The 26,733-nt window shown below is 43.3% G+C and overlaps 1 protein-coding gene across 7 annotated transcripts in view; it reads right to left on the reverse strand.

The window, feature by feature from the left end:
- Window positions 1–26,733, reverse strand: part of ADGRF5 (adhesion G protein-coupled receptor F5) — a 137,197-nt gene that overhangs the window by 92,621 nt on the left and 17,843 nt on the right. Inside the window, exon 1 of one of the 7 annotated variants that reach the window (XM_060188715.1) lies at window positions 364–629. The exons of the other annotated variants lie outside the window; for them this stretch is intronic. The gene's annotated coding sequence lies outside the window, so the exon portion shown is untranslated. Of the gene's footprint in view, window positions 1–363; window positions 630–26,733 lie in introns of those variants that run through there. 7 annotated transcript variants of the gene reach the window in all.

Below are 26,733 nucleotides of genomic sequence, written 5' to 3' on the forward strand. Positions count from 1 at the left end.
TCCCCTTACACACACACACACACACACACACACACACACACACCACTTGGGACTGCTATGTGCTAGAGGAAGCTTCAATTCTGTGATGTTTCTCCCTGGTTTTGTTTCTGTCTGGAAAAGTTAACCCAAGACATGAATTCTCAGTTATGACAAAAGAAGGAGGAGGAGGAGGAGGAGGAGAAGCAGGAGGAAAAGGAGGAGGAGGATTAAGATGGAAGGAAGGAAGGAAAAGAGAAAAAAAGTCATGCAAATTGACTCATGACTAGAAGATGCCTTAAAAAGGAAGGTCAGAGTAACTTAAGTGGCCCAAAATTGTGCTGCCAACATAGACACATACACCAGTACAGGGAACCCGCCTGTTACCTGTCCAGCAATGTTGTTCCCAGGCTGCCGTCTGCTCTGATTACACTCCAAGGAGCTCCTAGATTTCCACTATGAAGCCATTGATCCAGCAGCCTCTTGAAAGACTTCATGCCCCGTGAAGAGAAAGCTAAACACAACTCATTATGAAGACTCAGGTAGGACCAGCAATTCCTCATGAACTCTACCCTCACCCTTTATCAATGTCTCCACAGCTGTGGGTGGGCCTCTGAGCCTCACAGAGTCAGCCCCAGGACCTCACTGTTGTTTAAAAAACAAGTGATTTCCTGGTGCTTCCCAGATGGCGTGTACTATTTCCCTCACGCCCATGGGAAGTCCTTCAGTCCTTCTTATCTGGAAACCTGTCCACTGAGTGGCCGGACTTGTTTGGCAATGCCCCCTCAGACTTGCTTTCCTCTCTCTGGGGCGGGGGGGGGGGGGGGAGGAGGGTGTCAGAAAAATAAAACCATGGCTAATAAAAAGTGGTTTAGAACTAGTAACTAGTGCAGGATGCTTGATGACCAGTAAGTTAGACTGGGACTTCACAGAGGAAGAAAAACTGAAGTGATACGTTCCTTGTCAGAGAATATAAACAAAAACCCAGAGTCTGAAAAGTTATTCAGTCCCAACCTGGGCTTTATGGATAATTACACTTTAAAATATCTAGTTCTCTCATTTCCTCATGGGATAGGGATGAACACGTGTGCACTGAACAACACGTTATGTGATCTTTAAAGTAATACCTCCACAACACCAATACTCAAAGATCTTTATATAAACATATAAGACTGTGAGTGAAGTTGTTATGTTTAAAGATGAAGTATACTCAGAGATTCTGAGCTAGAAATCACCTATCCACTTTAATTTTACAAGTGAGAAAACTGAAGCCTATTGGAAATAGGAACTTGTTTATTGGATAGAGACAGAGAGAAATCAGGAGGGATGGGGAAGAGATCAAGGAGGAGAGAGACAGACACTTGCAGCCCTGCTTCACTGCTTGTGAAGCTTTTGCCCTACAGGTGAGGGTTGGGGGCTTGAACCTGGGTCCTTGAGCATTGTCACATATGCTCAAACAGGTGCTCTACCACTTGCTGTTCAGTTTCTTACCCTGGACCCCTGACCACAAAATGTATAATGAATCAGACCTGAGGGGAAAGCCTGCAGTAGAAATGTTCCAGGTAAGTCTGATACAAGACAAAAATTCTCATGGCATGGATTGCAGGAATTTAAACTTTAGTTCCACCCATTTTTGTCTATCTGACCCTATTCACCTTACTATGTGTGAAAGTAGATAACAATACAGCTAAGCTTTGGGGGTTCCATGAATACCTACTGAGAAACATTGCGATGGGTTGATCTAAGAGCTCACTCGGGTAGGGAGTTCTGCCAGGCACAGGGCCCGGGTTTAAGCCTGGGCCCCACTGCACGGACGAAGACTTTGTTACTGTGGTCTCTTTCACTCTTTCTGCCTCTATTCTTCTGCCTCTCTATGATTCTTTTAAAATGGGTGGGGTGGGTGATGGGCAGAGTGGGAGCCAGGTAGTGGCACACCTGGCTAAGCACACACGTTACAGAGTTCAAGGACCTGGGTTCCAGCCCTCAGTTACCGCTACAAGGAGAAAGAGTGAAGATGCAGGGGTCAATCTCTCTCTCTCTCTCTCTCTTTCTGTCTCTCCCTTCCTCTCACTTTCTGGCTGGCTCTATCCAAATAAATAAAGATAATAGAAAATAGCTTTTAAAAAGAAGAAGACAAAAGGGGTAAGGGGCTGTGTGCAAATCATTTGTTACTATATGAATACCTGAGCTTGAGGTTGACTAAACCTTCAAAAAAATGATCCATAAGTTAGGTTGTGATTTCACAGAGGAAGATAAACTCAAATGAGCGATGAGTTCCTTATCTCTAGCAGCAGTGGAATACTCCAGAATACTTGTTTCTGTCCCATCCTCTCATCTCCATCTCTCCAAGTGCACCAAGGTCAAGGTTGTCATTCTATGGAATCACCACCCAGCCGCAGTACTCAGACTGGAGATGTTAAAAATGGGTATTTTGGTAAAAAGAGAAAGAATCATCACATTATCCTTCTGCTTCTCGGTGCTGGTTCTCTATTATAGTCTACAGACCATGCCACATTGTCATTGGGAGCCACTGTAAACTGCCCACGCAAACATGACCCTCTGGGGCCAGGTGGTGGTGCACCTGGTTAAGCTTACTTGTTACCACTGGACGGACCCAGGCTCCAGACCCCCCTGCACATGGGGAGCTGGGGGCTGGAGCCAGGAATTTTGTGCAGGTCCTTGTACTTCGTACTATGTGCACTTAACCCCGTGCACTACAGCCTGCCCCCCTCAAGCTCCTCTCTTGATTTCTCTCTGTCCTATCCAATAAAATGGGGGAAAAAATGGCCAGGGTTGGGCGGTGGCGCAGTGGGTTAAGCGCATGTGGTGCAAAGCGCAGGAACTGGCGTAAGGATCCTGGTTCGAGCCCCCGGCTCCCCACATGCAGAGGAGTTGCTTCACAGGCGGTGAAGCAGGTCTGCAGGTGTCTATCTGTCTATCTTTCTCTCTCCCTCTCTGTCTTCCCCTCCTCTCTCCATTTTTCTCTGTCCTATTCAACAATGAACAACATCAACAATGCAATAATAACCACAACGAGGCTACAACAACAAGGGAAACAAAAAAGGGGGAAAAATGGCCTCCAGGAGCAGTGGATTCATGGTGCAGGCACCGAGCCCAGCAATAATCCTGGAGGAAAAAAAAAAATGCCACCAGGAGCAGTGGATTTGTAGTGCAAGCACCAAGCCCCAGTGAAAGCCCTGGAGGAGATAAAATAAATAGAATAAAATAAAACACTTTTTAAACGACCCTCTTTTTCTTCCTCACTGCCCAACTCTGGCAGGGAAGTCACCAAACCAATGGGCAGGGTATTTCCTAGGGTTGCGATGGGTCCACTCTGATTGCTCTAAAGCACCACTGTTTGATGCTCCTTACTGAGTGTTAGGTAAGCCTGGACAGCTGGCCAACTTTAGATGTATAATATCTCTAGATTTACTAATAGCAATGCTGTGAAGAGTCTTTTTATTTAATTCTAGTTGGATTTTCTTATTAGTAGCTAAAAGCTACTTTACTAATAAGTAAAGTGGTGATGCATTAGGGAAAATAAATCTTTTGATTCTACGTCAACTTCTACTCTTGGATATAAAATATAGGGGCTTTGAGACATCTGTACTGCACCAGGTAGCTAAATTGGATCCTTAAACAGTTCAAGTTAATTTCCTCTGCTAAATATAGAAATATACTTTCGGATGCTAAATGCTTTCCTAGGTTTAGTTTTTCCTCTGCTAAACAGATAGATCGGATTAAACTAAATACATCTAAGAAAGATGCAGACAGCAGGGCCCGAGGCAGTGGAGGAGGTGCATGGGTTGGCCAGTGTTGCATTGGGAGCAGCGACATGCATTGTAAGGACAGTTGGGTGCACTGGGTATTGTCTTTCCTCTTGCTCTCTGCTGCTTTTACATCCGGGTTAGCACAGAGTGCAGCAAGATGCCTCTGCAATATAGTCTGTCTTTCTCACAAGATTCAGATTCGTAGGAGTGATCTGAGGGGTGGTTATCGGTGTCAGAGAAAGGATGTTATCTGTGATGGAGAGATATGAAGAGAGCTAGAAGGAATCTGGGCACTAGTGGATTAGAGAGGATACAAAAAGAGATTTGCAGGCTGATAGGATAGATTTGGAAGGTAGTAGCAAGGGCAAACTAAATGATCAGAGGTTGTTAGCTTACTCCAGCGAAAGGAAAGTCTGGCAACCTAGATACTTCCGGAAGATTATAGTGGGGGCTCGGTGGTGGCACAGCTGGCTAAGTGCACATAGTGCTAAGCACAGGAACCTGGCTTCGAGCCTCCCCTCCCCCCTCCCCACCTGCAGCAGGGACACTTCACAAATGGTGAAGCAGGGCTGCAGGTATCTATCTTTCTCCCTTCTGTTCTCTGTATTTCCTTCACCCCCCTCTTAATTTCTCTCTGTCCTTTAGAATACAGTGGAAAATAAAAAGAATGTCTGGCCTCTGGGAGCTCTGGATGCTAGAGCCAGCACTGAAACCCAGAGATAACCCTGGAGGTAAAAAAAAAAAATCATAGTAGGGGAACTGTAGCTGAATCTATACTGCCGCTGTTGTAAGAAATGATTTACTGATAGACTAGCAAAATAGCTCACCTGTGTAGTGCATCTGCTATATCATATGATGACCCCAATTCAAGCCTGAACCCCATTAAACTTGAGGAAGCTCGACCTGTGGATTCTTTGTCTCTGTCTCTATATAAAAAGCAATTTGCTGTCAGGAGCTTCTGGGGAAATACCTTTTTTCCTGTTGATGCTGTGTTGCCAGGCCCATTTGGCTTTGATACATGACTGGGGTGTTGTCAAGGTGACCGTCCTTTGGCTTCCCTGAGGAGCAATTCCTCTCTCACCCACAGTCCTGTTGCTAGGAACACTCTGCTTGTTTTACTGACTTTGCAGTGAAAACAAGAGATAAAAAAAAAAGAGAGAGAGAACCACCATATGGCCTGAGGTGCAAGCCAGAATTGACAGCTAGCGGGGAAAATCTGCCTCATCTTAACTTATAGCTGCTACTGACGTCTCCTAAAATGAAGATGCTGGGATTGGTATCAAGTTCAAGTTGCATCTCTTTAATCAGACTGCAAGGGGTACAGGCAGAGTCATCAATGTCTGTCTACGTTTGTGTTAACAGGTGTCTCTAAGGATTTGAAGGTAATCACTTTAAAACCAAAGGTATTTTCTCTGGCAAAATTGTCAATACCAAATAATGTGTATTTTCTACTTCACTCCTTTCCCCTGTCCCTTTTTCATCTGGTGTTTAGTGCTCCTTAAAGTTAAAGGGGTTATTTCTCCCAGAAATATCTCCTAGGCTAAACAGTCAGGGGATAAGTGTACTTACTTCTTGGCCCTATACTACCAAGTGTGTTTCTCTTTTATAAACGTTGCGTTCAAATGATACCTTTTTGCAGTGCAGGCCCATTTGGATGTGAAAATCTGTTGCTCCCACATTGCGATTTTCTTTCATTTTTTTTATAATTTCAGACAGAGAAAAGGAGACAAAGGAAAGACACCACAGAAGCACTCCATCACCCATGGAGGTCCCCTTAGTGCCACTCATAGTGTTTCTATGTAGTGCTGGGGGTAGACGTTAAGTCCTTGTAAATAACAAGACATGTGCCAGCTGAACTATGTACTGGCCCAAATGATTATTTTAAAGCACTGAATTTATCTTAAATGTAGAGACTAGTCTTCTCTTTCAATTAAAGCTGATTCGAAGTGTTCTCATTATGCTGTTACGGGAAAGCCTCGCCTCTTCTTTTTCTTTTTTAAATGTTATATTTATTTACTTTTGAATGAGAGAGATGCAGAGAGAAAGATAAAGACCAGAGCAATGCTCAGCTCTGGTTTATGGTGGTACTGAGGATTGAGTCTGGGATCTCAGAGCCTTGGGGCATAAATGCCTTTTGTATAACCACTATGCTGTTTCCCCAACCCTGGGACTAGTCCTCTTTATGATATACCCAGACCTTAGAGCAGTGCTGGCAGATAGCAGCAGAAAATCAGTCAAAGTAAATGAAGTTAAAATTCTTCTTCTTCAAACATTGCTTTTTTATAATTATTTTGTATTAGTGACTTAATAAAGATTGACAGAACTGTGGGGTAAGAGGAGTACAATTCCCACCACCAGAGTTCCGTATCCCATCCCCTCCATTGGAAGCTTCCCTATTCTTTGTGCCTCTGGGAGAATGGGCCCAAGATGGTTATGGCATGCAGAACATTGCTTTTAACATTGTAGTTGCCCAGGGCTCTGTTGGTGACATGGAGTTGTTTGTTGAGGCTTCCAACATCCTCTTCAAAAGTTTCATGTTTCCAATGGTTAGAATGATGATGACTTCCAAGCACTTATCTCTAGTGTGGATTTCTCATCTGACTCATATATGTAACTACCTAGATCATATTTCCACGTAGTCACTCTTTAGGATCTCAAACTGAACACAAAACCTGAACTCCAGATCTTCCCTCCCAGACAACTATTTCACAAGTCTGTCCCCTCTCAACAAGATGCATAGCCCTCTCTCCAGGTTACCCAGACCAGAACATGAGAGAGCCCTAGAGTCCTCATTCACATGCTTTATATTTAATCTGTAACCAGTATATAATTTGCAATGACAATATATATTATCAAGAATGTCCTACCCCTGCCACTGTCATGCAAGCCATAGCTACCTCTTGAATAGATTATCATCAGCATCTAGTTGCTGTCTGTGTTAGTCAGCATGACCCACAGAAAACAGAAAACATAGGAGTCGGGCGGTAGCGCAGCGGGTTAAGCGCACATGGTGCAAAGCGTTAATGGACTGGCATAAGGATCCCGGTTCGAGCCCAGGCTCCCCACCTGTAAGGGAGTCGCTTCACAGGCGGTGAAGCAGGTCTGTAGGTGTCCTTCTCTCCCCCTCTCTGTCTTCCCCTCCTCTCTTCCATTTCTCTCTGTCCTATCCAACAATGACGACATCAATAAAACAACAAAGGCAACAAAAGGGGATAAATAAATAAATAAAATATTAGAAGAAAGAAAAGTTTAATAAAAAAAAAAAAACGTAAAACACAGCTCACACAAGATCTGCCTAAACTCAGCTCACAGTGCCCCCATTCCACACAGTCTACTTAGAAATTCTTTCATTTGATGTTTCAAAACTATATCACCTACGCCCCTTCATCTTCCATGCTTTCATCCCTGTTATTCCTCTCAAACTTCTATCTTTTATGCTGGCTTTCCATGTACCAAGCACCATTCTGCCTAAGAGTATTGCCGTTGATTTTTCTCTCTACTTGGAAGAATCCCCATCCAGATCCCTTTGAGTTTGACTCCCTCCAGGTCATGCTCATCTTTGCTGAAACAGAATCCTCTTAGAAGACCTTTGGTGAGTGCCTGATTTCACATCTCAGTCCTCCTAATCTCCCGTCCCTGTTTAACTTTTTTCTATATCACCACATCACTTGAACACACTATAACTGGTTTATTCTCTTTGTTGTCTCCACTAGAAGATAAGCAGCCCTGAGGGTATACTGCTTACCTATCTGCTTCTTAGAGAAGAATATTTGGAAGTATGACACACAGTCACTGTTATGAAAGCCAGAGCTCTTGTATTCACACAGTGGGAATACGTTCACAAGTATATAATTGTTAAACTTGCACAGCACACTTAGAGCCATGCCTTGGCAGAACATGTCTTGTTTAGTTTTTTTATTCACAGCCAGAAGCTAGTAAACCTTTTGACCTCATGTGATCAACGGTCAACTCTTTTTTGATATTTCTATCACAAGGCTAGTAAACTTTTCCTCTGGCATGAACCTACCATTATGTAAGGAAGGAACCAATAAATAATCGGGCAGTTTTATAGTATACACATGTTCTCATTCTTATCTTCTGTGTGTATATCTTGGCAGAGTCTCTGTTCATTGGAGTCGGTCATATCTGTACTCAGCTGTGGCCTTTCAGGATTTATTTGCACTTGCCGCTACTGCAGGCATTCTACCAGTAGATAAGAATATTACACCGTTTTTATGTACATTCTTGGTGTTTGTGTGTGTGCGTGTGTGTGCGTGTGTGTGTGTGTGTAATTTGGATGTAAAATATTCTCAAACTTCTGCCTTTTATATCAGTGTAACACAGTTGACAACCCTATTATTCCTGATTTCTTATGCTTCCAGTGATAATTCCATTCTCTGTCACAAATTCCAAGTACCCTCCTGTTTTGGCCTCTATTCCCAGTACTCCCTACCCCGCCTTGTCTTTGAAGAGAGTGTAAATAATGACCCCTGAGGGTAGTGGAGGCAGGTTTAGGGCATATGTCCATAGAGGTATCATCAAAGGTTCTCCTTCAGTGTTTACTGACATTGGGAAGGGGTGGATTGACGACCTCACATTAAGATTCCACTTGGAGTCTAAGCTCATCAGATAAAAAAAAAAGACTATAAGAGCCAGATAATGGCCTTTTTGGTTAATACCAGACCCCCCCCCCCATCCCCTGAGGCCCCAGTTAGGAGATCCTTGGATACCCCCACAAATATAATGAGCCTAGACCTCTAACAGATCCTTCTCTCTAGCATCAATGCAAAAACGGTGTCATCTGTTTTCCATCTACACCATGCCTCGGCCTCGCGTGAGCTTAATGTGCAGCTTGACGATACGAGAATCCGGCATGAAGCCCAGCCAGTCTATCTTGGCGTTACTCTCGATCGCACCCTGTCATTCCACGAACATCTCATAAAAACTGCAGCAAAGGTGGGCGCGAGGAATCACATCATTGCAAGACTGGCCAGCTCCTCATGGGGTGCGAGCGCTTCCACACTACGATCATCATCTCTGGCATTATGCTATTCCACTGCAGAATACTGTGCCCCAGGATGGTTCCGTAGCCCCCATGTCCACTTGGTCGATTCCAAATTATATTCCTCCATGAGGATCATTTCTGGAACCATCCGTTCCACCCCGGTTCCATAGCTGCCAGTTCTTAGCAACATCGCCCCGCCAGATATTCATCGGGATGCAGCATCATCTAAGTTCATTTCCCATGTCTACACTCGACCGGACCTGCCAATATACGCGGATATCTTCGCCCACCCTGTCCAACGCTTGACGTCTCGTCACCCAATCTGGTCCCCTACGCCTACACTGAACTTCTCTGTTCCAGACTCTTGGAATCAGAGCTGGCAGTCAGCTGAGGTAAAGAACAAACACCTCATCACAGACCCCTGCAAGCGTCAACCCGGCTTTGACCTAGCACGTTATGATTGGGCCCTCTTCAATCGCTAGCGAACAGGCCATGGCCGGTGCGCCGCTATGTTCCATCACTGGGGAGCCAGAGACGACCCGAACTGCCCCTGCGGTTACAGACAGACTATGACCCACATAGTCAACGACTGCCACCTCTCCAGATTCAAAGGAGGTCTCAAAACTTGACATCAGGCTCAACCTGATGCTGTTGACTGGCTACGGAAGAAGGGCAAACGCTAGAAGAAGAAGAAGAACTGGTCACTGCCATCAGGAACATCATTACAAGGCCTCTTGTGGGCCTCTCCAGGACCTTGCCCTCACTATACAGGACCTTGCCCTCACTATAAAGGACCTTTTCCTCACGATAGAGCAGCAATGGTAGGGACCGCCCTGCTCTCTGAAGGGAGGCTGGGTCAGCCTGCACCACCTCGCCAGGAACGCTGGCTCTGAAATGAGTTTAGCCTCGATTGTTTCTAGCCGTGACCATGGACTGCAAACACAGACTGAGAGGGACACAGAGATCACACAGGCTTCTGTGCTAAACATAAATATATAAATTCATAGATTTTCTTCAAGATTGGGAGCTGCTCTCTGCCTACCCTTATCCAACGTTCTGGTCCTGTTCTCAGCTCTGACACCATCTTTTCAGACAATATTTTTTGTCCAACTTCATGTTAGTTATCAAACTCAAGCAGTAGCTACAATAGTGAAAGACCACTTGGAACATCAGCAAAACAGATTTCCTAGCGTCTTTCCACTCAGATATCCCTAATTTCATCTGCTCTATTCCTACCTGTTTATTAAACAATCTGTCTTGCTATATATCTTGCCACCTTTCAGCCATCCAACTATAGACTCTACTATGACTCCATCCTACCCTCTCTGGACAGACAACCTAAGCAATGTGTCCCCAAGTTTCACGTCCCCAGAGCCCTACACCACTAGAGAAAGACAAAAACAGTCTTGGGGTGTGGATCCACCTGTCAATACCCACATCCAGCAGAGAAGCAATTACAGAAGCCAGAACTCCCACCATCGGCAGCCCATACAGAATTCTGGTCCATACTCCCACAGGAGAAATGATAATGGAAGATGACCAGTGGACTCTGAATTCCAACTCCATCAAGACCCAAAGAGAAAAGAGATAAAGGGAGGGGCATTTGGAAGCAGTGGTAGGTGTACGTGTGACTTGAAAAGGAAGATAAGATGGGACCATGGCAAACAACGGGCAAATGTCTACAACTATAACAGAGAGTTGTAGAAATAAGAGTTACCCCCTATCTGCAACCTTAGGAGAACTACTGTAACTTCCAATGGAGGGAATAGGAATATAGAACTCTGGTCGTGGGAACGGTGTGGAGTTATACCCCTGTTATCTCGTAATATTAAATAAATAATAAAAATTTTTAAAAATGTTTCCACTTTCAGCACTTAGAGGTGACTTGTCATCCAAGTATCAGGGTACGCTAACTGATACCCACAGGTGTCCTCTGTAGGTGATCTACACATTGCATCATCATGCACATGACTTACGAATTATTGCCTAGGGGCTGGTACACAGCATATTTTTAATGATTTTTAAAAAAATATTTATTTACTTATTTCCTTTTGTTGCCATTGTTTTTATATTGTTGTAGTTATTGTTGTTGTTATTGATGTTGTCATTGTTGGATAGGACAGAGAGAAAGAGAGAGGAGGGGAAGACAGGGAGAGGGAGAGAAAGACAGACACCTGCAGACCTGCTTCACCGCCTGTGAAGTAACTCCCCTGCAGGTGGGGAGCCGGGGGCTCGAACCAGGATCCTTTGAGACATCTGCACTTCAAAGCATATTTTTTATGCAAAAGACTTTTATTCCTGAGGCTCTGAGGTCCCAGGTTTAATGCCCAGAAGCTGAATAGTTCTCTGGTCTTTCTTTCTGTGTCTTTCTGTATCACTCTCTAATTAAAATCAAGTAAAAATGGTTTTCACTATTGTTTGCTCCAACTTCATCAGCATTAGATGAGTCCTTTCACCATAGAGAAAGCTCTAGAACCTCTCTTCAAAAGTCTTCCTTTGACATTTGACTCTTTTAGCCACTTACAGATATATTTTTCTCCTCCCCCTGATAGCAGTCCTTGACCAAACTGTCAAACACATAGACTTTTGCCTCCACTTCCTCACACTTCTTTGGTCCTGAAGCCACTCAGGGAAATCTCCCTTTCCTGCTACTGCATGTAGAGGGTCTCTTGGGGGCTGCCACGGCTCACATATTCTCACAGTTAGTGCTTCTATTGACAATCATCTATACTTTCATCTGGGATTCTCACTTGACAGGATCAGTCTCCTTGGTGAGACCTATATTCTCTTCACTTCGGTGGCACCAACCCTTTTGATGTTTCTGCTACTTGACAAGAATCTCCCCAATCTCTTTAGTGACATTTATTTATTTGTTTATTTATTTTTGCCTAGCCTCTGAAAGCTGGAGTGTCACAGGCTTCAATCAGGGTTCCAGTGGTAGTTATTTAATACTTGTTTTTAAAATTTATTTATTGGGGGATTAATGTTTTTTACATTAGACAGTAAATACAATAGTTTGTACATGCATACCATTTCCCAGTTTTCCATATAACAATACAACCCCTACTAGGTCTTCTGTCATCCTTTCTGGACCTGTATTCTCCCCACCCCCACACACACCAGAGTCATTTACTTTGGTGCAATACACCAACTCCAGTTCAAATGTTACCTATGTATAGAATTTTATGACATTGAACGTGAAAGAAGATAGGCTACCCCTCTGTCAGATTCAACAGGAGAGACTGAACCGTGAGACTCTGGCACCAAGTCTGTCATACCCTGCCCCCTTCTGTCTCCTGCGTCTCCACTTCTTGGCTACCTGCACTTTCTTCCAGAGTGACCTCACGTGACACCAGGCTTGAAAGAAAAGTTATAGATGAGATCAAAGCAAAAACCTGTTTAACTGTCAGCTGATGGAGCATCTGGCAGAGCACACAGGTTACCGTGTTCAAGGGCCATAGTGCAAGCCTCAGAGGAGATGTTTCCTGAGCAGCAAGGCACTACTCCAGGTGTCCATCTTCCTCTATCTATTTCTTTCAATCTTCATCAGAAAAATAGAAGGGGGGGGGGGTGGCACAAGGAGCTCTGGAGTCACTGTGCAGGCACTGAATCCTAGCAATAATCCTGGTGGGGGAAAAACAATCTTGTGAGTATGTTTAGACATATAAAAACTGAAAGGGTTTGCAAGGGCTGATGGGAAGGAACTTGAAGTAAAAGTTAATGATCTAACTGGTGAAGTCTATATACTCCTCAAAATAACTCTTGTATATGTTTACGAAATTTGTAGGATTACACGGGAAAAGCATTTTATCGAAATACTAAAAACATCAGATGATTTAGTAAATAGGTTTAATACATATAGAAGGTTTGCTTGTATTTACAAATCATTTCACTGTGAGGAGAAAACTGTGAAGTGTGTGTGTGTGTGTGTGTGTGTGTGTGTGTGTGTGTGTGTGTGTGTGTGTGTGTGTCTGCCTCCAGGGTTATCACTGGGGCTCGGTGCCATGAATCCTCTGCTCCTGGAGGCCAGCTCCTCCCATATTTGTTGCCCTTGTTGCTGTTATTATTGTCATATTGTTATAATTGTTATTGCTGGCATTGTTGTTGGATAGGACAGAGAGAGAGAAATGGAGAGAGGAGGGAAAGACAGAGAGGGGGAGAAAAAGATAGACACCTACAGATCTGCTTCACCACTTGTGTTCACCGGGGACTTGAACCAGTATCCTTATGCTGGCCCTTGTACTTTGCTCCATGTGCACATAAACCGCTGTGCTACCACCCAGCCCCAACTAACAAGTTTTTAAGTGATGCTGAGAATAAACTATTGATAGTTTGAGGATATGCCACAGACTATGTGCTTTGAACATATCTATGATTTCTTTGCATTTGGTGAAAAATTCCTGGTACTAATAATACTACTTTAGTTTGTCATCTGTATTTCTAATTAGAGGAAATTCTAAATTTCAGTTGGAGATCAACAAAAACAAAGGTGTTTTGGTTTCCCCACTCAAGTTCATGGACATCATGAACTTCATTCAGGTGACATCCAAGAATCTACTCTAAAGAATATAAGGGGAAAAAAGGGTACTGGACATTTTAGAAGTATTTTATACTACTATTGGCCATTTATTTTAAAATGATTTATCTAGAGGTTGGATTGTAAAAAACAAAACAAACAGAAACCCAAAATAACAGGTACCTGTGAGAAGTATCAGAATAAACGTTAAATTAGTATGTATATATATATAATATATATATATATATATATATATATATATATATATATTGCCTCCAAGATTATCCCTGGGGCTCAGTGCCTGCACTATAAGTCCATTGCTCCTGGAGGTCATTTTTCCCATTTTAATGCCTTTGTTGCAATTGTTGCCATTGCTGTTGTTGGTGATGGATAGGACAGAGAGAAATTGAGAGGGGAGGTGAATAAAGAGAGGGAAAGAGAAAGACAGATACCTGAAGAAGGGTTTCACTGCTCTTGAAGGAGCCGGGGACTTGACCTGGGATCCTTATGATGGCCTTGTGCTTCCTGCCATGTGCACTAACTTGATACACTACCACCCAGCCCTCCTCCCATTAGTAATTTTTAATGGACAAATAAATCAGTGGGCTATTTTACTTGAGTTGTTTTTTCAGTCAGCTAGGACATACACCGTCAGAGGATTTCAGCACTTGTGTGAGCACTATCAGAGTTCAACAGCTAGTGCACAAAGTGCCTGAGTACTCTGTGCACAGTCCTCTCTGCGTCTTCACATGTTCAAGGAAAGACTTGACCATCTCTGCCAAAGACTGAATGTGATTTAGTTAGAATTCCAATTCACATAACAGATTCTCAATAAAATTTCCATGAGGAAACAAGTGGTATTTCATTCTGGTCAACCAAAGAAAACCATCCATCCCTGAGGTAAACACTGCCAGGTATTCCATGTCCCTTCAAGGAATGTCTTTGGCTCCTTCTTGATGTATAAGTACCGCGCACTAACCGATTGCACCACTGGAGCTCTGGTTCCTTCTTGATGTCTAGTCATTACATCCCTATGCTAAAACTTCTCTCAGTTCTTCAGAAGAATGATGTATTCTTTCTACAAGGCCCTTTCAGAAAATCGTATCATGAGTCACAATAACAATGTCTGCTCGAGAAAGAAACCAAAGAAAATTGACGCTGTGTCTCTGAGGAAAAACAAACAAACAATAACTCTGAAATTCAGGCCGAAGAGGAGCCTAAGCTAAGCTCACTGAGGAGAAGCAAAAAGTTGGTGACAGTAGTGGTAAGAATGGAAAATTAAAGGGGGGAGTTGGCCGGTAGCGCAGCAAGTTAAGCACACGTGGCGCAAAGCACAAGGACTGGTTTAAGGATCCCGGTTCGAGCCTCAGGCTCCCTACCTGCAAGGGAGTTGCCTCACAGGTGGTGAAGCAGGTCTGCAGGTGTCTGTCTTTCTCTCCCCCTCTCTGTCTTCACCTCCTCTCTCCATTTCTCTCTTTTCTGTTCAACAACAATAATAACTACAACATCAATAAAAAAAATAATAAAGGGGCTGGGTGGTGGTGCACCTGGTTGAGTCCACAGGTAACAATGCTCAAGCAAAGCACCCTGGTTAGATTCCCCAGCTCCCCTCCCCCATAGGGGAAGCTTTGCAAATGGTGAAGCGGTGCTGCAGGTGTCTCTCTGTCTCTCCTCCTCTCTATCCACCCCTGCCCTTTCTATTTCTGAATGTCTCTATCCAATAAATACATAAAGATAATGAAAAAATTAAATAAAAGTAAGCACAAAAATTAAAATCTATGAGACCCAACTCCTTGGAGTTTTCAAAACTATAGAGTGGGGGGAACAAAATGTTACACAGTTAGCAAGATTTTGTTAGACCAAGAATACCACCTGCAGGGGAGTCGCTTCACAAGCAGTGAAAAAGATCTGTAGATGTTTTTCTCTGTCTCTCTCCCTTTCTTTTTTCTTTTCTTTTTTTTTTTTTATAAAAAAAGTATTATCTTTATCTACTTATTGGATAGAGACAGCCAGAAATTGAGAGGAAGGGGGGAGATAGAGAGGAGAGGAACAGAGAAACCTCTGCAGCCCTGCTTCACCACTTGCAAAGCTTTACCCCTGCAGGTGGGGACTGGGGGCTCAAACCCAGATGCTTGCACATTGTAACATGTACGCTCAACCAGGTGCCCTACCACCTAACTCTCTCTCTCTCCCACTCTATCTCCCCCTCCCCTCTCAATTTTTCTCTGTCCTATCCAATAAAATTGAAAAATAGATACCAAGAGCACTGGATTTGGGGAGCAGGCACTGAGCCCCAGTGATAACCCTGGATGAAAAAAAAAAAGTAAGGGCAGATAATTTCTAGAACTAACTCCTTTTGAAACAACTTGCTTGTGTAGCTATTAGGAAACAGTGTTAATCTTTTGTTTCACATGCTTGTTCCACATCTTCAAATGTGTAAGGATGGACATGTTATTAGTTGGCCCTCTTTTTAGTTGCTGGTCATTCCTTTACATACCATTACTGGAAACTCTTAAGAATCTGACACATCTAGTCAGTCTGGTGTTTGACTTGGTAAACCTAAAGGCTTATCTCCTGAACTTTTTTGTTTGTTTGCTTTGCTTTGTTTTTCAGGACTAGATGGAGTAGAAGCTAAAAGAAAAGTCTTCAGTATGGAATCTCATCCATTTGCTTCAAGCAGGTCCACTTTGCCTTGGCCTCCATAACTCTAAAGACCTGCCCTTGGACTGTGAAGGGTTGAAATTTCGCAAGTTCAAGACCCCATACAACAGCATTGTCCTCTACAGAAAAGACCTGCCTCTCAGGATCACAAAACTCTTCTCAGGGTTTCCTTACAAATCAGTACATAAAACATCTCTGTGGATCAATAATCACAGGATCACATGAAGAGAATGAGACGTTGGTGTATTTTTCAGTCTTTTCTTGAGTTCCTTAAATGGTGTTCTATTTTCCATTGAAGTTGTGATCATTAACGTCTGACTTTGATGCTTTGCACAGAAGGGCATATACACATTTACAATATGCTTCTTGTGGTTTTGTTGAACAGCTAAGTAAGTCCTTGCTGACTGTGGGGATACTTGTAGATGACCTTTGTCTGTTGGACCACTTAATAGCCTAAATTAGAAATGCAACCATATCGTCCCTTCTTAAATCTGAAAATCGCATACAACAGACATCTTTTCAGCAATGTGTTATGTGTATTAACAGAAGCAATAGTTAAGTACACCAACATGCTTAAGACCATAGAGCTTTCTAGTGAGAATATAATGAACGAAAGAGAGAAAATGCACTGACACACCCACATATACACTTATAGAGTGCACACAGACTCATTCTTCTCCATAGTATAGAATTGGTGTGAATGAGGCAGCTGTCAGCACAGATCATTCTGGATCAAGTAAGGGCTAGCATATGTGATGCCTGACCCACATCTTTTATTTACTCCAGTTTCTTTTGTATGAGAATACTCATTTTTGCTAATAATTCTTATTTTCTTGATTACTCATCAGACTTAAAAACAAATTGAAATATTGCACTTGAAATGAATTATCAGAATTCATGACCCGGCAAGTGAGTCAACAGGCAAAGTACTTGTTTTTGCAACTTGAGATCTCTCTCACTAAGACTATAAATATATAATAAAATCCAGTAAGACTTGTAAGTATGAACTAGTATCTGTATTTGCCAGAGATGAAGAGTTCATCTAGCAAGTTGCATAGTCTTCCACTGTTACAAATGCTAAATAAAATGAAGTCTCGATGTGCTCCCACAGAAGGGCACAATTAAAGAAAGTTTCAGGGAGCCAGGTGGTGGTTGAGGGCTTATATTACAAAGCACAAGGACCAGGGTTCAACCTCCTGGTCCCCACCTGCAGGGGGGAGACTTCACAAGTGCGGAAGCAGGTCTGCAGGTGTCTCTCTGTCTGTCTCCCTCTCTATCTCCTCCTTCCTCTCAATTTCTAGCTGTCTCTATCCAATAAGTAAAAGATCATTTAAAATTAAAAAATAAAGCTTTCATTCAGCATCACTGTCACTATAACCTCCATGTTAACATTGTTTATTTTTTTAATCTACTTTCCAAATTCAGGAACATACCCCAGGGGCTAGAGACATTTCAAGCAAGCTTAAACAGCTCCTAGTACTTAGGAATTTTTCTTGAAATAGCACACATAGATAACTTTCTGTGTGTCAAGAGCCACTGAGAATTTTTGAACTAACATCTGTATAAAATATAATTATTACAATATAATATAATATAATCTACATATACATGTTTGTCTATTTATTTTTGCCTTCAGGGTTATTGCCAAGCTTCAGTGCCAGCATTATGAATTCACTGCTCCTGGTGGCCTTTTTCTTTTTTTCTTTTTACTTGATAGTACAGAGAGAAATTGAGAGAAGAAGAGGAGATAAAGAGGGAGAAAGATAGACACCTGCAGACCTGCTTGTTAAGTGCCCCCCCCCTGCATGTGGGGAGAAAGGAACTTGAACCCAGATCCTTGTGTGTGTCTTTGAATTTAGTACTATGTGTGCTTAGTATGTGTGCTTGTCTGGTGTGTCACTGCCAGGTCCTCACAGTACCATATTTATTCAATGAAGTAATACAAGCCTGGCAATTAATTTATATTGCTTAAAACACACTGGTCATGGCAGTAACTTTGAAGTAGTTAGACCAATAAAAGATTTTTAGTGAAAATATTTCACTAATGAGCTCATTTGAATTTATGACCACAAAGTGGAGGTAATTCTCTTTAACAAAGAAGAGGAGGTGGAGGAGGAGGAAAGAAAGAAGGAAGGGAGGGAAGGAGAGAGGAAAGGAAGAAAAAGAGAGAGAGAGAGAGAGAGGGGGGAAACTTTTAGGGGGCTGAGCAGTGGCAGGTTGATGTTGCCATGTGTGAGGGCCCTGTTTCAAGTCCTGGCTTCCACCTGCAGGGGAGACATTTTATTTATTTTATTTTAAAATTTTTACCAAGGCACTGCTCAGCTCTGGCTTTTAGAGGGGGTGGGGTGGGAGGGGAATGAACCTGGGATGTTGGAGCCTCAGGCATGATTGCATCTTTGCATAACTACTATGCTCTCTGCCCCACCCCAGGGGAGAAACTTTTACTAGCAGTGGAACAGGGCTGCAGGTATCTGCCCTCCTCTACCCCACCCCCTTTTTCTAAAGCAGAAATAAAAATGGCTACTGGTTATGATAGACATGCCAGGCAAGCAAGGAGCAAAAATAAATTTGAAAAGCAAGAGTTTTAGTTGACTTTATTTCCGATTTTTAAATTCTCTAACAAAAGCCTGCTGCTTTATCTGCACCTATGAGACCACCTCCCAGCACTCTACTCTCAGTGCCACTGACTCCCCTGAGGCTTGGCATGAGCCACAGACATCCCCAACAGAAGCCACCCACACCTACTTATATACCATCTCCCATTTTAAATTAAAGAAGCCTTGTCACAGATTCAGGCCAAAGAAGGAAGAGGAAAGACTTACTGCTAGTAAATAAACGTGGAGGATAGCCCTTAAAAAAGAAAGGCCACAGGGGTAGGCGGTAGCACAGCGGGTGAAGCGCACATGGCACAAAGTGCAAGGACCACCAACACCTCAAGGACCTGCAGAGGGTGGAGTGGTGGTGGGCATCACTTCACAGACGGTGAAGCAGGTCTGCAGGTGTCTGTCTTTCTCTCCCTCTCTCTGTCTTCCCCTCCTCTCTCCATTTCTTTCTGTCCTATGCAAGACCAACAATAGCAATAACAACAATAATAACAACAACAACAAGGGAAACAAAATGAGAAAAACAGCTTCCAGGAGCTGTGGATTCATACTGCAGGCACTGAGCCCCAGAGATAACCCTGGAGACAACAAAAAGAAAGAAAGAAAGAAAGAAAGAAAGAAAGAAAGAAAGAAAGAAAGAAAGAAAGAAAGGGAGAGAAAGAAAGAAAGAAAGAAAGAAATGGAGAGAAAGAAAGAAAGAAAGAAAGAAGAAGGAAGGAAAGAAAGAAAGAAAGAAAGAAAAAAAGAAAGAGAGAATGAGTCCATGTGAATGTCATGACCTACCAAGTCATGTCCCATCTTCTCCAAAGGAAGCTAAGCTTGCCTTTGCCCTTCTCTCAGTTCCCCATATGCTTTCCATATCATCTCCACCTGCACACATATCCCTGACCTAGAGGAAGGAAGAGCCGCCGCTATGTTCTCAGTGGAGTTCTAAAGCAGCCAGCCGCCTAAATAAAATGCCTGGTGTTTTGGTGCTGACTGGGTGTTGAAGGGAAGCCGGCTTTGGCTCCATAATCCTGAAGGAAGGAAGCAGGAAGCCCTGCTCCAGGACAGGGGTGAAGCCATCCTAGGGGTGGACTTCCCTATTACCTCTTGACCTCTCTCATCCAGAATGTTAGAAAATGGCTCCAGCGCAGAAATCAGGGTCTCTGCAACAGCTGCCAGACCTCTCTCAAAATCAGAGAGCTCATCTTACACAAGGAGCCATCTTTGTCAAGCTCTGACACCCTGGCACCTAGGAAACCAGTCTTGACTGAGACTCATGGCCTGTGAGAGTAGAACCATTGTCTGTGAGGATGTGCTGGACAGGGGACAGGGGAACCAGCAGAGCACACTCAGGAGCACAGACATCGCCCTGCATGAGGAACCAAGGCCCCATCCCCACCTACAGGGGGGACATTTCACAGGTGACACACAACCTTAGCTAGCTCTCTCTCTCTCTCTCCATCTCTCTCCTTCCCTCTCTCTTCTCTCTTTCTCTCTCTCCCTCCCTCTTTTTCTCTCTCTTGCCCTCCCTCCCTCCTTCTCTCTCCCTCCCTCCTTCTCTCTCCCTCTCTCTCTCTCTCTCTCTCCCTTCCTCCCTCCTCTCTCTCCTTCCCTTCTCTCTCTCTTTCTCTCTCTCCCTCCCTCCTTCTCTCTCCATCTCTCTCTCTCTCCCTCCTCTCTCTCTTTCTCTCTCTCCCTCCTCTCTCTCTCTTTCTCTCTCCCTCCCTCCTTCTCTCTCTTTCCCTCCCTCCTTCCTTCTATCTCTCCTTATCTTCTTCTTCTCTCTCTTCTTCCCTCCTCCTCCTACTTCTTCTTCTCCTCCTCCTCCTCTCTCTCTCTCTCTCTCACTCTCCTTAATTTTTCTCTGTCTCTTTTAGGAAAAAAAAAATAAAAGGAAAAAGGGGGAAAGTCACATGTAGCCCCACCAAACCACCGTGATAATCGATAATCCTGGATCAAAAAAAAAAAAGTCAATGAGATAAAATAAATAAAAATTAGGGGCCGGGTGGTGGTGCACCTGGTTGAACTCACATGCCGCAATGTGCAAAGACCCAGGTTTGAGCCTCTGGTCCACACCTGCAGGGGAAAGCTTTAGGAGTGGTGAAGCAGGGCTGCAGGTGTCTCTCTGTCTCTCTCCCTATCACCCCTTACCCTCTCGATTTCTAGCTATCTTTATCCAATAAATAAAGATAATGAAAAATTAAAAACAAATAAAAATAAAAATGTAATAATAATAGTAGTAATAATAACAATGTGTCTTCCCATTCTTTTCAGCTGGTCTTCCTGCCATACTTGTCTACCCTGAAGATTCTGTAGTGTGAAAGCATTAGGAACAAGAACGAATTTAGCTCCATATTCTAATAGGGCCTAGGAGCAGGCTTGCATTACAGGTTCTACAAAGCTGCTTAAATCCCCTCTTGATATGTCTCTCCTTCCAAGTCATACGATATTCATTCCTTCTCTAGATATTTATTGAGATTATATACAGCAGGCATTAATACTGGCCTTGGAGAGAAATAGTAATTAAAACTACCATTCCCCTGGTTTGTGTTCGAACTGAGAAAGAGTGCTGACTAGTTTCTATGTACATCTCTGACTTTTTTTTTCCAGTGATTTAATAATGATTGACAAAACTGTGGGATAAGAGGGATACAATTCCATACAGTTCCTACCACCAGAGTTCTGTATCCCATCCCCTCCATTGGGACCTTCCTTATTCTTTATCCCTCTGGAAGCATGGACTAAAGATCTTTATGGGATGCAGAAGGTGGAAGGTCTGGCTTCTGTAATTGCTTCTCAGCTAGACATGGGTGTTGACAAGTGGATCCATACCCCCAGCCAGTTTCTATCTTTCCCTAGCTGGGCAGGGCTCTTTTTTTTTTTTCTTTTTAATTTTTTTTTCTGTTTTGCTCCATGTCTTTAAAGGCCAGTCCTACAGCCTGCAGCCTTGGAGGAGGGAAAGGAAAGGAAAGGAAAGGAAAGGAAAGGAAAGGAAAGGAAAGGAGAGGAGAGGAGAGGAGAGGAGAGGAGAGGAGAGGAGAGGAGAGGAGAGGAGAGGAGAGGAGAGGAGAGGAGAGGAGAGGAGAGGAGAGGAGAGGAGAGGAGGAAGACACAGTGAAAGAAAGTTACAGGAGGAAAGAGGGGATCAGTTAGTGACACCTACCTCTCTAACCTGCTTGTAGTCTGGACCGTAGAGGTATTTCCCCCCTCAACCACCAATCTCGGGGAATTCTCCCCTCCCGTGCTCACAAGTTCTTAGGGAGCTCTGCTTTACCCATCCTGGAGACTTCCCTTTCTCTTACCCAGAGATCTTGAGGGAGCCCCTGTCACATACCCACATATCTCTGGAAACCCCTTCCAGCATACACCGATCCTGCTAGGTCGCTCCAATACACCCTGCAACCAACTTTCTTGCCCCTTTCTGCCCTAAAGGAGAGATCAAAGACTTCCTGGCATAGCCAGTTTCTTATTGACTTAACTCCACACACCTTTTCAGCTAACCCTGAGAATTTCATTTCTTTTTTGCCAGAGCCTTAACTTAAGCATTAATGCAGAAAATAAGCAAACTGTAAGCTACATATCAGATCAGCCAAAATTTAGCATAGAAGTATAAAGCAGGGAGTCGGGCGCTAGCACAGAGGGTTAAACGCACAAGGTGCAAAGCGCAGGGGCCAGCGTAAGGATCCCAGTTCGAGCCCCCAGCTCCCCACCTGCAGGGGAGTCGCTTCACAGGCGGTGAAGCAGGTCTGCAGGTGTCTGTCTTTCTCTCCCGCTCTCTATCTTCCCCTCCTCTCTCCATTTCTCTCTGTCTTATTCAACAATGACAACAACACCAATAATAACTACAACAATAAAAACAAACAACAAGGGCAACAAAAGAGAAAATAAATAAATATTTTTAAAAAAAGAAGTATAAAGCAGAACTATGTCACTGAGGTGTGTGTGTGTGTGTGTGTGTGTGTGTGTGTGTGTGTGTGTGTGTGTTTGTGTGCATGCCTGAGTGTGCTGGCAGGGGCTCCATGTCCCTTCCTTTCACATTACTGAAAATCCCTTTCCTAGCTTGTATGCACCCTTGCTCGGCCTCATTTGTTCATGTCTCATGTTTTGGGGCTTCCTTTGGGGTCCTTGATTTTTGTTATCTAAGTTAAACAGAGAAACTAAGGCCAACTGAAATTCCTACCTTTTGGGAGTCAGGCAGTAGTGCAGCGGGTTAAGCGCAGGTGGCGCAAAGAGCAAGGACCGGCTTAAGGATGCCGGTTCAAGCCCCCAGATCCCCACTTGCAGGGGAGTCACTTCACAAGCGGTGAAGCGGGTCTGCAGGTGTCTGTCTTTCTCTCCCCCCTCTCTGTCTTCCCCTCCTCTCTCCATTTCTTTCTGTCCTATCCAACAACAACAACAACAATAGTAACTACAACAATAAAACAACAAGGGCAACAAAGGGAATAAATAGAATAAATATTTTAAAAAAGAAATTCCTACCTTGAAAGTGTATCTTAGTTCTCCCCTGTGTTAGTAACCAACCCAGTTCTGAAGTGATACCATCAGTAAACAATAGCCAGATGTTTCTTATTACATGCAATTCACGGATCAATATGGTTGGAAGAATAATTATGTCTGAGATCAAATCCAAATAATTGTTGTTTGTTTGCTTCTAATTCTGGAAGAAACACAATGTCCCAGGTGCTTTCCAAACATTTATGTTCTTTTCTTACCTTTCTGCTGATGTTAAAATCAAAACCTATCATCTCATGGGCAAAGAATTAGAACATAGAACAGTATGCCTTCCCATCCATGTTCCTCAAACTCTTGGTAACTCCAGTTGACTGCCAAGTACAACTTGTGTTTGTCTGCATTTTTGTATCTCCTAAGTATTTAAAAATTCAGTAGCACATTCTGTGAGTACTTTCAGAGAGAAGATAGAGATCTGGTGGTTAAAGCCACTGGAAGTGAGCTGTTTTCTGCCAGAGTTCAGGACACACACACAATCTCCAAATATGGTACCTTAATGGGAGGAGTTAGAGAAAAATGGCAAAATTGGGACTATCTCTCCAGTGTCCCCTTCCCCAGCTTCCCAGACGTGACCCCTGAGTGGTAACTTCCCTGTAGCCAAGATAGAAAGGTCCTGGGAAAAATCTGAAGTGACAGGTCTTTCTAAACCCCCTCTGTTCACCATACTGAAGTCACACACTCTTTGAGCTATCTCTCTCTCTCTTGAACCCAGAGTAGAAATACTCATGTTAAACCATTTATTTATTTAATTTATTTACTTATTCCTTTTTGTTGCTTTTTTGTTTGTTTGTTTTAGTCATTGTTGGATAGGACAGAGAGAAATGGAGAGAGGAGAGGAAGACAGGGAGGGGAAGAGAAAGACAGACACCTGCAGACCTGCTTCACCACCTGTGAAGCGACTCCCCTGCAGGTGGGGAACCGGGGGCTTAAACCGGGATCCTTACATGTCAGTCCTTGCGCTTTGCGCCACCTGTGCTTAACCCACTGCGCTACCGCCTGACTCCCGGGTTAAACCGTTTCTTGAGGATTTCATTTCATTATGAATAAAGGCTCTTGTGTCAAGTCCAACTATTAAACACATATGTGTGGTTTTCTCCTTTTACCTTTCTCTGTCAATCTAGTTTTTGTATTTCGTGGAGGGTTCAATAAAAAAAATAAATAAAAGTTTTGATGATACCTGAGATCACCTGGTCTTCTCATTATGTGACTAAATATTTAGGAGTTCAGATGACTCTTGGACCAGAAGATCCCAGTGAGGTGGGTACAGGGGAGTGTCCACTTCCCAGTCTCCCAAGTCTTGTGTGACCTATAACCCATGACATGTACATGGCGCCTAGCACAGTCTGTGGACGTGAGGAAGTGCTGCTACGTGAACGTGAAGCAAATGAGGTGAAAGAGCAAGTTCGTAGAAGTGCATTGTTTCTTGAGCTCGATGAAAGTTGTTTTTTGCTTATTTCCTTTTCTACAATCACAGTGAATTCCTATTATTAATAGTAATTTCCCTTCGAGCTCTTTGTTGTGAAACTCAAAAGTAACTTTCAGTGAAGGCAAAATTTTGTAGTGAGGGAAATAATATATATGTCAAAAATAGTCAAGCACATATTTAGCCAATTTCTTCTATCTGAAACAGTTAATGGAGTGTAGGCTACTAGACAGGTGAAAATCTCCAGTGGTTTCCAGCTATTCAGAATGCCAATTTGCGGGGGTATAGCTCAGTGGTAGAGCATTTGACTGCAGAATGCCAATTTGCACTGGGATGATATAGAGAAGTCCAAGTTACCGTGCTGATAGCAAAATCCTCAGAGAAATCTGATATTTTTTGAAAATACTTTTGAATTCTTTCAGCTCTTGAGAACCTCGCTTTGAAAGGCACTCACTTGTGTTGACTGGCTACTTGGCGTATCTGTTCAACATCTTTGATGTGAAGACATAGCTTTTCACTACGATGCTAAAATGGTAGTTGTGTGTAGGTAAGAAGTAAAAAGGTTCCTTTCTTCATCCATGTTTTCAGTCCTCAGACTTTTGAGGTGACTTTGCACATTCAGTCTCTTCCTGTCTTATCTATCTAGTAGGAAATAACATCCCTCAGAACATATTTTGGCCTTATCCAGTAGATCAGAATGAAAGGCCCTGATCTCATACTTTCACGTTCACGGCCCATTTCATAAAACCAAAAACGTAAACTATTTTAAAATGTAGAGAAACGTGCTTAAAAGCTGCATCTCTAAAGCCCTCCAAAGGGGCAAACCCTAGACTCAAGTATTTGCTCTGAGCAATAGGTGACTTCCTGCTTTGCAAACAAGAGTTTCAGTGGATTGAGTTTTTAAATTCCAAAAAGCCCTGCATGTCACTATATTTTTACGGCTTGCAGATCAAAATAAACCAGAATAGTGGGGCTATATTTTCTTAAACAACACACATACACACACACACACACACACACACACACACACTCACATACACACACACGTACACACAAAGATTAAAGGGGCATTATAGTAATAAATAAATAAATAAGCAAAACAAGAACTGCCCCACTCTCTGAAGGGAAGGTGAGTCATTCAGTCTGCAGCTGTTGCTCTTGGAAGACTAGCTCTGAAGTGAGCACCGGCTAGAATGTTACCAGCTGTGACTGTGAACTGTGAGCTGGCTGATAGGAACTCGAAGGTTGTATAGACTCCGGTGCTAAAAATGAATGGATATGAATGGGCCCCAGCTAGATCATTGTAGTAAACATTTAACTGCATTTCTGTATCTTCAAGTTTGTAAGCTACTCTCTGCCCTAATCCTGCTTCCTAGTTCTACTCTCAACTCTGACACCAGCTTCCCAGACAGTATTTCTGGTCCACCCCTCATGTTAGTATCAAGCTCAAGCAAAGAGTATTAAGACATAGGCTCCTAGGAACATTGCTACATAGTCTTCCTAGCCTCCGTGTACCCTAATGCCCCCACATTCATCTGCTCCACTCCTGCTTTATGGTTCCAGTTCACTAAACATTTTGTCCTGCTGTCCATTTTACTACATTTTGTCAGCCGCCAAGTTGCAGACGCCATCATGATTCCATCCTGACTTCCCTGGGGCTCTGGACCTCACCAGTCCTTCCAGGAACCTTACCTCTCCAGAGCCCTGCCTCACTAGGGAATGAGATGCATTGGATTGACCTTCTCGTGGTGCATCCCGTGAGTACCCATTTATTGGGGAAACTGACGATCCTTCTTAGCCGACTGAATCCACATGGATCCCAGTCACTTTCAAAGCCAGCAACAAGCAGACATCAGGCTCAACCTGACGCTGTTGACTGGCTATGGAAGAAGGGCAAACGCTAGAAGAAGAAGGGAATGAGAAACAGTATGGGGAAATAAATTGACCTGACAATGCCCAGGTCCAAGGGGGAAGCAATTACAGAAGTCAGAACTCCCACCTTCTGCATCATCCCCCCCCCCTGCCCCTATTTTTTGGTCCATACTCCCAGAGGAAAAAAGAATAGGAAGTTTCCAGTGAAAGGGATGGGACATGGAACTCTGGTGGTGGGAACTGTATGGAGTCACATGCCTATTACAAGTATACCCCTTACAATCTTATAAATCACTGTTAAATCACTAATAGGAAAATAAAACATAAAAAAACAAGAGATTTAACCAGTAAATTCTCCTAGGAATTCTCAAATTTTAGTCAGCCTAAGAAACATCAAAATGATTCCGGTCACT

Source organism: Erinaceus europaeus, chromosome 4 (genome assembly GCF_950295315.1).
Source record: "Erinaceus europaeus chromosome 4, mEriEur2.1, whole genome shotgun sequence".
NCBI lineage: Eukaryota > Metazoa > Chordata > Mammalia > Eulipotyphla > Erinaceidae > Erinaceus > Erinaceus europaeus.